The sequence below is a fragment of the Hirundo rustica genome, chromosome 5 (genome assembly GCF_015227805.2).
Source record: "Hirundo rustica isolate bHirRus1 chromosome 5, bHirRus1.pri.v3, whole genome shotgun sequence".
Classification (NCBI taxonomy): Eukaryota; Metazoa; Chordata; class Aves; order Passeriformes; family Hirundinidae; genus Hirundo; species Hirundo rustica.
In genome coordinates, this window is record NC_053454.1 from 69,786,087 (window position 1) to 69,799,125 (window position 13,039).

Sequence of the window (13,039 nt, forward strand, 5' to 3'; positions counted from 1 at the left end):
CTGCAGTGTAACTTCTACAAGGAATGAAGTGCTAAGTAGTGAAAGAAATTTGTGGAATGGGGCTTTTAAAATCAAAATATTTGATGCAGTTCTTTTAAAATTGTTGCCAAAGCAATAGTGATGTGCAACAGCTGGAGAATAACAGGAGTGACGGTTCTGAAGGTATTGGTGAAAATACTCAGTCCTGTTAAGCAAATCTGAATAGACAAGGAAAACGTGTTTGATTTTCTTTTAAGTTATATTATGTGATGCCCTTATTTCAAACATGAGGATTTCCACCTTGCAAATAAGACATCAACACTGCCTGATTTTTCATGGCCAAAGTCATTGCCAATGACAACTGTGAGGTGGATGTACATCTTCCTTTTTTTTTTTTTTTTTTTTTTTGTATATTCTTCAAGCTAACTGAAGAATCTGTGCTTACCTCTCTGGCTTGGCACTAAAATGTAAGCTCCAGGAATAGAACAGCTATAGTGTAGCAATGCTATTTCAGGGTGCTGAAAAAAGGATAGAAGAGGCATACCACTGAGGGTAAAAGTCCCATGCACGGGGCTGAGAGCCAACAGATTACTCCATTTGTGGCTGAAACACTGATAAAGACTGTTTTTCTCCTGCAAAAATCGTGTTGGTGGGTGACAGAACCTGCAAACTGACTTACTGGGGCAAAGGGAGGGAAAAACACTGTGAAAACTCAACCAGAGCAAAGAGTTGCTGAGAAGCACAAGCTGGGAACACTCCTGAGACTTCAGTATTTTATTGTATGGGGAAATTTCCATTAATAGCTTTGGGATCTAATTCAGACTATACTTTACAACAGGTATTTTGCAATGTGAGGTTGATGTACCTGCAGTGATAACAGCTGCAGCTAATGAACGTCCCTATGACAGGCCTATTGCCATGGAAACAAGAAGGGTTGCAGGCTACTTGATTTATAGAAATTACAGCTTCAATAAAGCATTTTTTGCTCTTTTGAGTTCTGATTTAATTAGAAAGCAGAGTGATCTGTACAGTGTAGATGCTATCTCCAGCAGTTATTGGAGCTGTATATTAACAATGCTGTTGGCTTGCTCCATCTTAAATTCTCTGTGTTTTGACTGCTAAGCAGATCCCAATCTACCTGTCTAATCTACTGGAATTGTTACTTTAAGAGTATGAGGGTATGGTCTGTGATTATATAATCACTGTCTGGAAACATAGCCATGGTTGTGTTAGAAGGAATCTAGGAAAGAAACTTCTTCAGACTATAGCTGATCCTAACTTGCACTTGGCCATTTAAATGGTTATGTTTATAAGGTGATTGGTTAATTTTTTATAAATTTAAGGCTATACTGGAAATAGGGTGTTAGATCTTTGTTTCCTCTTTGAAGGAACTTCTTAACCTTAATAAATATTTTTGATGAGTATGACCCAAATGTTGTTGTACCTTGCTCCTCTTTCTTAGGGATGCAAAAGCTGATGAGGTCAGATATTCTGGCTGAGATAATACCCAAAAATAAGTAAAACCCCTTGTAGCACAAATTCTGTCTGACGGCACTAACATGTGTTGCACTAATTCATAAGCCAAAGTGCCAACAGTTTGCTGCAGAAGTCAAGAGGGGGAGTGCAAACCAAGAAATGTTTATACACACAGAGAGGAATGATATATACATACATATGGAAATAAAACTGAGTTGTAAATGCTGATATCTAATTCGAAAAAAAAAAAAAAGTTTATCTCAATGCAATATGCATAGTTCAATTTTAGAAGTAATTTTAATAGAAAAAATGAAATGAATAAGACCTAGATTCTGTCTGACTTCTCTCTTTATAAGTCCCTGCTTAGAAGAATAAACATTTTAAAAGTTCCCAAATATGCAAACTGCTATGTTTTGAGATTCACCAAGTACTGCCTTTCCCTTCTTTCTCCCTCCCTCAATATGTTGTGAATGTTTTAATGCAGAAATAGTCATCAAAGTGACTCTACATAATACGTGCTCCTGTTAACATAACAGAAAACCCCAAATCTTTCAAGTGCTCTCAGCAAAGAAAAACTTCTTAGAATAAGTCTAAGAATCAACTGCTGCAAGTTTTGAAAGGAACACTTACTGCCACAGGCTGATGTGTGAAACCATTACAAATAATAATTGAGAAAAACACATTCTTTTTAAGTGTTTGCATCCTCTTTGTCCAAAATAGCTGTTAATTTATACAATTAATCAGATATAATCTGAAGTCCGGATCAATCATCTTCATATCATATATACAGAGCATAGCAATATTTCTACAATGCTTAGGAATTAACTTTAAGTACAGCAGGTATGTAAATATGTCCCAGGAGTTAGTAGTCTCAAGGGTATATTATTCATCTATTTCCATTTTTTAGTGCAAACTGGGAAAGTGAAAACTAGTACTGATGATAGGTCAAGCAATATAACTGCATTTTTAAAATTCCTCGACTGCAAGTGAACTCTTACTACTTGGTGTGATGATTTTGTAATGTGCTCAGCAAACTGAGAACATCTATGCTGCTTAAGTGGCCTTTATAGCCCAATTAGAAGGACTTATCATGTTCAGTCACTTCCCTCTGCAGTTATACTAGTGCAAAGAGTGAACAGAAGAGCCAGAAATGCTCAGGTGTGTCTCCTACCTTGGAACAGTTCTCTTGACATTCCCGATGTTCAGATTAAATGGCAAGGGGAGAACTCATCTGAAAGGCTTTGCATATGGAAGTGTAGCTGCCTTGACATCAGGATCCCACCTGTCCTGAGTGAAGATTTGCTCAGGTTGAAGGAATGCTATTCCAGCAGTCTGAAGGTAGTGGAACATCCAGATGAATAGGCTTGGTGGTACCTTTTTTCAGAACAGGAGATGAGGCAGATTTCAAAGTTTTGCTTCTTCTGGTTTAGAGTAAGGTTAGGGTTTAGCTTAGTCTTCCTAGCAGTCTAACAGCAGAAATACATACTTGTTCTTTCCTTACTTCTGCCTGGTATTTTTTCAGGAATTCCTCAGGTTTTCATCTTCATTCTGGATTCATGGGTAAAATATACTAATTTTTGGAATAATAATTAAATTTAGTACTAACAAAATCAGGATGTTCTGACAAGTAAAATGAGGTGTGATGCGAAATAAAAGACAACCTTAAAAACACCTTCCCCCCTCCCCTCCCTACTTTCCAGCAGTACCTCTTCCTCCCACAGTGGCACAAGGAGGGAGGAATGGGGGTTATGGCCAATTCATCATAAGTTGTTCCTGGTGCTGCTCGGGGAGAGGAGTCTTTCCCTTGCTGCACTGTGGGGCTCCTCCCACGTGAGACAGTTCTGCATGGATTTCTCCAATGTGAATCCACCTCACAAGCAACAGCTCTCCACAGCCTTGCTGCAGTGTGGGTCACTCTTCCATGTGGTGCAGTCCTTTAAGGATAGTCTGTTCCAGCATGGGTCCCTGATGGGGTCATGGGTCCTACAGTCCCAGCAGGAAGCCTGCTGCAGTTCCTCTTTCCATAGGTCTGCAGGTCCCTGTCAGGAGTCTGCTTCAGGACATGCCTCTCATGGGTTCACAGCCTCCCCTCAGGCATCCACCTGCTCCAGCGTGGGGCTCCTCCAGGGGCTGCAGGGACACAGCTGCCTCAACATGGTCTTCACCACAGGCTGCAGGGGAATCCCAGCTCTGGTGCCTGGAGCACCTCCTGCACCTCCTTATGCACTGACCTTGTTGTCTGTGGGGCTGTTCCTCTCACATCTGCTCACCCTTCTCCTCTGGCCTCAATTAGATCTGGGCAATAGCTTTTTTTCCCTCCTTCCTCTTAAATCTGTTGTCACAGGGGTATTAGGGGTATTACCATAATTGCTAACTGGCCGAGCCTTGGCCATCGGCATGTTTGTCTTGTAGCCATCAGGCATTAGCTCTGCTGGACGTGGAGGAACCTTCCAGCAGCTTCTCACAGAAGCCACCCCTGTATCCAGCCCACTACCAAAGCCTGGCCATGCAAACACAGCAAGGAGGTTCTGTCATGACTTAGCATAGCCTTCCACTTGAGCCGACTTACAAGGACTCCTGCAAGAAAAAAAACACCAGTGTGTAAAAATGGGAGCGGAAGAGGGAACCTCACTTATTACTTTTGATGATAATGTGCTTTAGTGGAAGGACTCAGGTGTCAGGGCCAAACCTACTGTTGACTGTTCTTTAGAACTGTAATATATGGCTGAGGTATGGCTGGCGTTCACTCTCTCTTGATTGTGATAAGGTTGTTAAGAAAGAACTACTTTTAGTACTAAGTAGTTATGGTGCTTCTGTGCTCTCTTGGGCTGGTTGTCTGTTTGCTACTCCCTGTCATTTCTGTGAGCAATGTTGTGTGAGTACAATCCTCTCTGACCAGGATTCTGTACATATCCCACACGTGGAGGCTGAAATGTTAGATATATTAACTTATCAGAAAAATGTTGATTTAGTGGAGCGATGCACAATATCCTGGGAAGCCATAAAGATTTAAGGTACACTCAGTGCCACCCTTTGGGTCCCTTTGCGTTGAGATCCAGCCAGCTTCCTTTACAAGAGGGGCGTTCAGTCACATGCTGTATATTCCCAGAGCTTCACCCACCCACCTCCTCCAAGCCCTCCTCCACTGCAAGGGTTAACTGGTCAGTCACAAACACCACAGGCTGCTTTGTGAAGCACTGACTACTTCTTAGGCTGTTTATAAAGAATAGTGAAGACATAACCCCAGTGCCTAAATAAAAATACTCTCCTCTTGGTTTTTGAGCATATAATATTTAATAAATTCTTATTATTGGGATTTTATTTTTTACCAAGAGATTTATGACCTATTGTTGTCTTGGAAAGCATAGATATAGACACAGATAACATATATTAAACCATTGTTTTGAATTAATGTCTTATTTTTTAAAAAAAAATAAGCCTAAGAAGCACTCATTCTGGGCTATAGTTATATTGTGCTTACTTGTGTTTGTCAGAGCAAACTTTTTTTTTTTTTTTTTGGTCATGTGTCCATACCATATTTATTTAAAGATAAAACTTACGCTTGCAGTCCCTAATAAGCCTTATTTCAGTCACCACAGGATTGAATTTGCCAAAGGAAGTGTTAGAGAACAAAGCAGTGGCTAAACAGTTGTCTTTATTACCTGGGACACATGACCTTGAATCTCCTGCAAAGACGTCTTATAGAAAAGGAAATCCACCTTCAGGAGTCTTGAAGCAGTCACATCCTATTCCTTTGTTCTTGGGTGTGTGTATGGATGCTCCATCTCTCTGTCTCTTTCTCTCAGGCAAAATGAAAGGCACCCTTAGAATTCCAGTTTGTTTCTTCCTAGGTAGCAAATTTACTCAATGCTAGAAGCATGAAAGCATGTTGTTACTGCATGTTGTTTTAAATACATACTAAACTTCTGGGCTAACATAAATATACTTCGAGGTTTTCTTTCCTTCACACAATACCTTGTATAAGGGTTTGCTCATGACAGGATGAAAAATCATCAACACACCTAAAAATGATTCTAGCAGTTATTTTCCTTGTGTTTGGAATGATCTCATGAAGCCTGTAAGAAGGTGAAGCTCCCTAGCAAATACAGGTATGTCCCTATCTGGACATAAGAATATGTTCAAGCATTGCTACATTTGTTCCATCCTGGACTGGAACAAAAGATTCCTACTTGAGGAAAGAGACCCAATTCAAAAATGTAAAATTTTAATCCAAGCAAAAGCCAACTTTGCTTTGTTTTAGTTTTAGAAATATTTTTTTTTTTAATTGCTTTATTCCCTGAAACTGGAAACAATCTATTCCCCTGGAAATTCTGGGTTTCTTTAATGAATATTTTTTTCAAAGAAAGGAACCTATTTCTAGAATATACCTTTATTAAAATTTTTGAATATACCTTTCAGCAGTAAACAAATTCGAAAAGCACTTCCATATTTCAAAAATCTCATCTCAAATACCATTTTGGGACAAATAGCATGCTGGAACGGTCATCTGTCACTGTTCTGACCCATGTAAGTACTGTTAATGTTAGACAGTGGATCCCAGAGCTATAAGACTGTCATGCTTTAGCACTAGCCAGCAGCCCAACCCCACACAGCTGCTCCCCCACTCCCCCACCAGTGAGATGGGGGAGAGAATTGGAATGTTAAAAGCTGGAAAATTCATACATTGAGACAAAGGCAGCTTAATAGGGAAAAGAGAAAGATGTGCAAGCAAACAAAGCAAAACAGGAAATTGTTTCATAACTTCCCATGGGCAGGCAGTGTTTCAGCCATGCCAGGAGAGCAGGGCCCCATCATGTGTAACTTGAGAAGACAAAACCATCACTCTAGATGTTCCCTCCTTTCTCCTTCTTTTCTCCTCACTTTATACACTGAGCATGATGTCCCATGGTCGGGAATGTCCCTTTGGTCAGCTGGGGTCACCTGTCCTGGCTGTGTCCCCTCCCACCCTCCCAGGCACCCCCAGCTTCCTCCAGTGTGGCAGCACAAAAAGCAAAAACTGCCTTGGCTCTGTGTGATCCCTGCTCAGCACTAACAAAAACATCTCTGTGTTATCAACCCTGTGCTCAGCACAAATCCAAAACATAGCCCCACACCAGCCCATGGGAAGGAAATCAACTTTACCCACAAAGACCCAAACAGAAAAGTTCACCTTTTAATACTGTATGCATACGTTTGCATATATATAACTGGATTAAGTTAATCAGATAAATAGCTAAAGTGATTATTGGGTGAAATATTTTAAGAAGGAAAGTTATTAAGAGAGCACGAAAAATTACTTTTTGTAGTGTTGACAAAAGCATCACAAAACACAGAACAATTTGACAGAGAAGTTAGCAAGGTATGTAAACAAAACCTGCCTATTTCTAAATCTGGAGTGGTGAGATTTTAGAAGAATATAGAAATGATATGATTGATAACTGGTCTGGTAAATTTCAAAGCAACCGTACGTCATCTGGACCACATAATGTTGTAATCAAGATTTTTGAGTTGAGAACTGGTATTTCAATTCCACAATACATGACTTCATTATGACCACATTTCATCACAACTTAGCATAACACTGTAAAAATGGTGACATGCCAGAAATTAAGTACCAAAATCATATATTTGTATGAATAGATCAAATAATTGGAAAGAACCTCATGGTCAGTGAACCTCAAATGATAGACCAGATGAAAGATGGTAACAATAAGGTAAATGAATATTTAATGAAATAAATTATAGAAAAGAAAAAATGCAATTAGGAAATTAGTTTCAAAAGGGTATCTAATAAGTTCAGCTTAATAGCCAGCTCATTTTAAATAATATTACAGGCTTTTCAGCTCTCTCAAGTACTGATGCAATGGTATTTTCCATTTTAATCTGGGTTTTGATTCATATTCAGGTATTGCAGAGATCCTGATAAGATTAATATAAATGTAAATAATCTTTACATTCAAGATGGCTTGGAGGATTTTTTAATGATGAATATAATAATACGGATGTTTATAACACAGATGGTTTAGGAAATGCATACTCACAATTTCTCTGATAATAAAAATCTCTTCATTCTGTGTTTAGACAGAGTATCCCAAGCTTTGTATGCCAAGATACTATAGCAGCGTTTTTCTTTACATCAGGCAGATGAGGTGTGATTAAACTTGTAAATGATAACATGATTCAATAAATAAAGAAAAATAAAGTCAGAGCAGAACTGTAACCCAGTGTGAAGAAGTCTCTGAATGCTGGCACATTTTCAATAAACCATGTCTACTAAGTCAGAGCTGTAATTGCCACTTAAGAAACACCCACAATGTGCTATCTCTTTGTCTGTTAGGAGAGACCAAAGAGATATTGGGTCATTATGTAAAAATTGGTAATTAAGAGAAAGTGATTTTCCAGTTAATTTGCATATTCATTATATATTGAATATTATTTAGGTTTTTGTGTCCTTTTTGTTTCTCACAAACTTGACCCAAGGGATCCTACACGGTAAAAAGACATATAAATTATAAAATAAGACATATATTTAACTTAGTCATTGAACTTTTGTTGTGACTAATGATTCTTCCAGCAATCATTGCATTAGGGAAAACATTTCTTTTTAAGTAAATAATGTTCACTACCTTTTAGAGCTGCTGTCAGTGAAAAGAAGATAATCTACTGAAATATCTATATCCTTTGATGAACTCTCTGAGGGCATCTTGTAGATTTAAATTAAACTGATCAAATAGAAAGTGATATATCCTTCAAAATACTTTAACTGATTTGACTACAAAGAAAAATTAAGTCATTCCATGTGGTTATGAGGAATTGCTGGCAGGCTGAGTTTCAAGAAGAAAAGGATTGATTATTTTATCAAAATTGAAGCATTTTCCTTATGCACTTTACTAATGTATGGGTATATTAATGAAAAATTTAACTCTCTAGAAAGAAAGAACTGTGCCCCCTTTGCTTAGATGTGGTGTGCTTACACCTTTACTTAGATGTAGCATAAATCAGGGTTGAAAACTGTGTGGACTCCAAGATGAGGTATGGTTTTTCTGATAATCTGAGTTTCCTACGGGATTGATTGATGACATTTTGTTTGAAGCTGATGGGAGACTTGCCATTGATGTGAATGACAGATGTCAGTATATTTCAGAAATCAATTTCTATATGGAGTTTGCTGCTGACTTTCATTTTGATTATTTTGAAGGATCTTCTTTACCTTTTCTAGCAGCTTTAAAGGTTCAATCTATGTGCTCTACTATGTGTGCTTGTATGAATCATTACTATTTTTAATTAACACCACGATAAAGTTTTAAGATTTTTCATTTACTGATTATTTTGCTAGGAAAGTTTAGCCACTTCTAGACCTGACATTTTGACCACTTGTATTTAGTACTAATGAAAAGTGTAAATAAGAAATTATTTCATAAGCATTGCATGTTAATAAGATTTTATCCTTTCATGTACCCTAAACTTTCACAGAGGTGATTTTCAAACAGGCTTGCAAAGAGAGATGTAATTTTTATATATATATATATATATATATATACAACCCACAGAAAATTGTCAGCCCAATATTTTGCCTTCATGGTTTTTTTTCCATATGCAAAGGAAAAAAGAATAAAGCTACTAATTCTCAGTCCACAAAGTGCTGTGAAAAAGACATCATTTTAAAAAAAGAACCATAATTTATTATTGACATGGACTTTTCCTATAAGTTATGGACCCTAGAATACAAGACTACAAGGTACAGTGGTGCATCATATATTGAAAACCAGAGTTTGAGCATGAAAGCTGTGTGTTTACCATCCTGAATAGGATTAGGGGCACAAAGCAATTCCAGTTCTCCTTTGGAAGAATGGAACCTGCTGTATTAAAAGGCAAATGAATGAAACACGAGATGAATTTGAATACTTATTATCTGACAGCATGAAAAAACTTCCATTCTTACTTTCTGTATTCAATATATTTGAGAAATCATTGAGTAAATACCTTGATCTTTTGCAGCAATCTGTGTACACCTTGTCTGCTGCCAAGGATTTGGCACACTTAGCTGTCAATAAGGCTGACCTGTCTTCTCATGTAAAACCTGAGATTTTTGTCATGCAGGCATTCTGTGAGATCCATGCAGGCAGGATCATTTGCCTCAGTCTTGGGGAGTAGTGTAAAGTTGTGTTCTAAGTCCTGCATTTCTCTTCATGTATACCTGGTCCATCTTTTCCTCTTTTGATTTATTTGAATCCATAATACGTACCGTGGGGATAAAGCACTGTCAGCCTGGTAATCAGATGGACTTTGCATTGCTTCCTGAGTGATGAGCACAGACCTCCTTCATCCACATTGCATTTCAGTTTTTATGAGGACTTATATGGTCTGCAGTGTTTTTTTTTTTTTTTTTTCACAACCAATGGATCTAGGCTGGGCAAAATTAGGAAAAAGGCATGTTTTAGATTATAAGTGGGAAATCTGGACCTCATTTGAATTCAAGGACAATATTTTGGTTGAAGAGAGTATCAAAAAGAGTCAGCCTTCTGAGGAAAAAATATCCTGCTAACACTTCCCTCTCATGTAAAAAGAAGCAGAGTTTCAGCTCTTAGATCTCTCCTGAGTTCTGTGCAAGGAAATATGAAGTTTGCCAGGCAAACCGAGATAAAAATGTATAGGGTACTTTAAAAATTAAGACCAGTGCCCCAAATTCCACTTCAACACTTACAATATTTACAGAGCACCCGGAGTTCAGTTTAAAAATTTTAATAGTGTGAACACAGATTTGGTACACAGGGAGTTGCTGCCTGGCTTAGGTTCCAGTATTCTCAGGAATGAGCCTTTCACCCAATATGTTGCATTCACTTGTTTGAGTACAGAAAATAAGTATAGTGCCTGAATCAGAAAGAATTTGTTTTTTCTCATATTCATAAATGTAGGTAGGAATTCAAACCACTTTGGACCTGCTTTAATAGTGCTGGGTCAGAATAGATATCATAAAAACCCTTAAACCCCTCACATGAAGTCATTGCAGAAACCTACAAAAATCAAAACAGTTTAGTTTCTTGTATTCAGCTTGTATTTAGCATTCAGTGTATGGATGATAAATGTATCAGGCAAAACTCCCTCAAAACAATAGAAGTCCCAGCAGCCTGAAGATCCAATGGACTTAAAACAGTAAAGAGGCAAGGAATAATATGTCCACCATATTAACAGAAAAGTTAAAATGGTCCATAAATGTTTTGAAGCTTTGGAAATGTAGAGACATTTGGAGATTTGTTTATAAATATTGAAGTCACAGGGTATCTGGCACTGAGGAGCAAGTAGGTGATTTCTGAACAAATTAAAAATTGCCAGTGCAAAAGCTGCAGCTGCGCTGTCTTTGGCTGATGTATCTGAGCCTCCTTCACGTAAGTGCTTTAATCACAAAAGTTTGCTTTGTTTGTTTTTTTGTTCATGTCTTAGTTTTCCAATCATTATCGGTAGAGTTCCTGCTTCTTTAAGGAGCAAGAACTGGCAGTATGTCAGAATCTCAGTATATTGTTATGCAACTGGAATGTGTACCAGGAATAAAATTATAAATCAATTCTGCAATGCACTGTTGAATGTCAGAAATGCTTTTCAGAGATAAGAGAATCCCATTACAAATGCTGATTTTTCAAAATTATTGTAAATCATGACCAATATTCACTGAACGCTAAAAATTCAATAACAGTGTATGCCATTTCATGAAGCTGCCTCCAGAATTTATGTCATGCTGAGTTACTGCCTGGCAGCCCTTCAGAATAAGGATATTTTTAGTATCTCAGGTTATGTAAAACTAAACAGGTTAACCTAAACCCCTGTGCACTATCATTTGTACAAACTGCCAATAACCACCACAAGTTAAGCACTTCTCTCATGTGCTAGGGAGTGCCACTAAGAGGATCATTTTTCTTCTCTTCTTGGTTGAATCCGATTGTTTCACTCAATGGAGCTTCAATTCAGCCAACAGCGTTCTGTGCACTATAAGATAAGGAAAAATCATCAGACAATGGAAATATAGGTCTCAATCAAAAGAAATTCTTTAAATTCATGGTTCTTGCAATATACCACACTTACTGAAAAATGAAATACACACACACAAACATATATATATGCATATATGCATATACAAAAATCATTGCCATCAAGAAATAAAAATGCTTTTAAAATCTTGCACACTTTAATAGTCTGAGGTTACTTTAGTAATCTGAGAACCTTTTGGTCAGATTTGTGAGTGTGAGAGGCTAGAATCTGCTGGAAAATTTATGTTGTAGTATTCCCACAAGGGGAATGTAAAGCTTTAGGTCTTTTACAGTCTCTGCGCAACATCTTGTAGCGACAGAGAGAGAAAGGTTTGAACAAATCTGAGGCATGTCTCTGTGTTTCATATACTCCTCCATATATGTTTTAATTGTGTATATGTTTCCAAAGATATGCATTCAAATAATATAAGGACCTTTGTGTAAATATATATTAGAAAATAAAGTGATAGAGTTAAGCTCTATATGATACTTAAAAACTTGTAGAAATAAAACATTTTTCAAGATGTTGTTATATTAACTATCTGTCACTTTTCAGCATTTATTTATGTGCATAACTGTTCACATAGTTTTGGAGGAAGGGATTCTGTTTATAATGCACTTCAGGCATTTTCCTATTGCTAGGGTGTCGTAATTTTCTTCTTAATTTTAATTATCTTCACACATTTATATATAATTTTTTGGAGAGTAGAGAAGTTGAATCTGATGGGTTGTGTGTGGCAACTGGATAAAAACTATGCACCTGTGCATCGTGGCAGAGATGATTGCTCACAACCACCTGTCTCTATTCCCTAGCCACAGAGATGTGATGCTGTAAGAAATATCAAGGTTTTGGGAAATCAGAGAAAGACACGTTAAACTGTGAGTCATCCAAACCTTGAGTTAATCATGTAATTGTCCTGTTCCAGCCAGGACAGGGTTAAATTTTTGCAGCAGGCAGGAGGATCATGACCAGGACATCGAGGTTGTTCTGTACAACCTCATGTTATTGCTAGGGGTGGGGAGAAGGGGTTCCTTCTGGTCGAACAAGCAATGGAGCAGTGCGGTGACACTGACCCCAAGCCAGTCCAGGGGGAACCAGGTGGTGTTTCTGAAGGTGGAACGGCTCTGCAGAGGGGCCTGGACAGGCTGGATAGAGGAGCCCAATCAAACAACATGGGGTTTTGGGTCCTGCACTTTGGTCACAACAACCCTCTGCAGTGCTACAGGCTGGGGACAGAGTGGCTGGACAGTGCCCAGGCACAAAGGGACCTGGCGGTGCTGGTGACAGCAGCTGGACGTGAGCCAGCAGTGTGCCCAGGTGGCCAAGAAGGCCAATGGCATCCTGGCCTGGATCAGGAATGGTGTGGGCAGCAGGAGCAGAGAGGTCATTCCGCCCCTGTACTCTGCACAGGTGAGGCCTCACCTTGAGCGCTGTGTCCAGTTCTGGGCCCCTCAGTTTAGGAAGAATGTAGGGATGCTCAGTTTTGTCCAAAGAAGGACAACAAGGCTAGTACAGAGTCTGGAACACAAATCCAGTGAGGAGGTTAGGTCGGACATAAGGA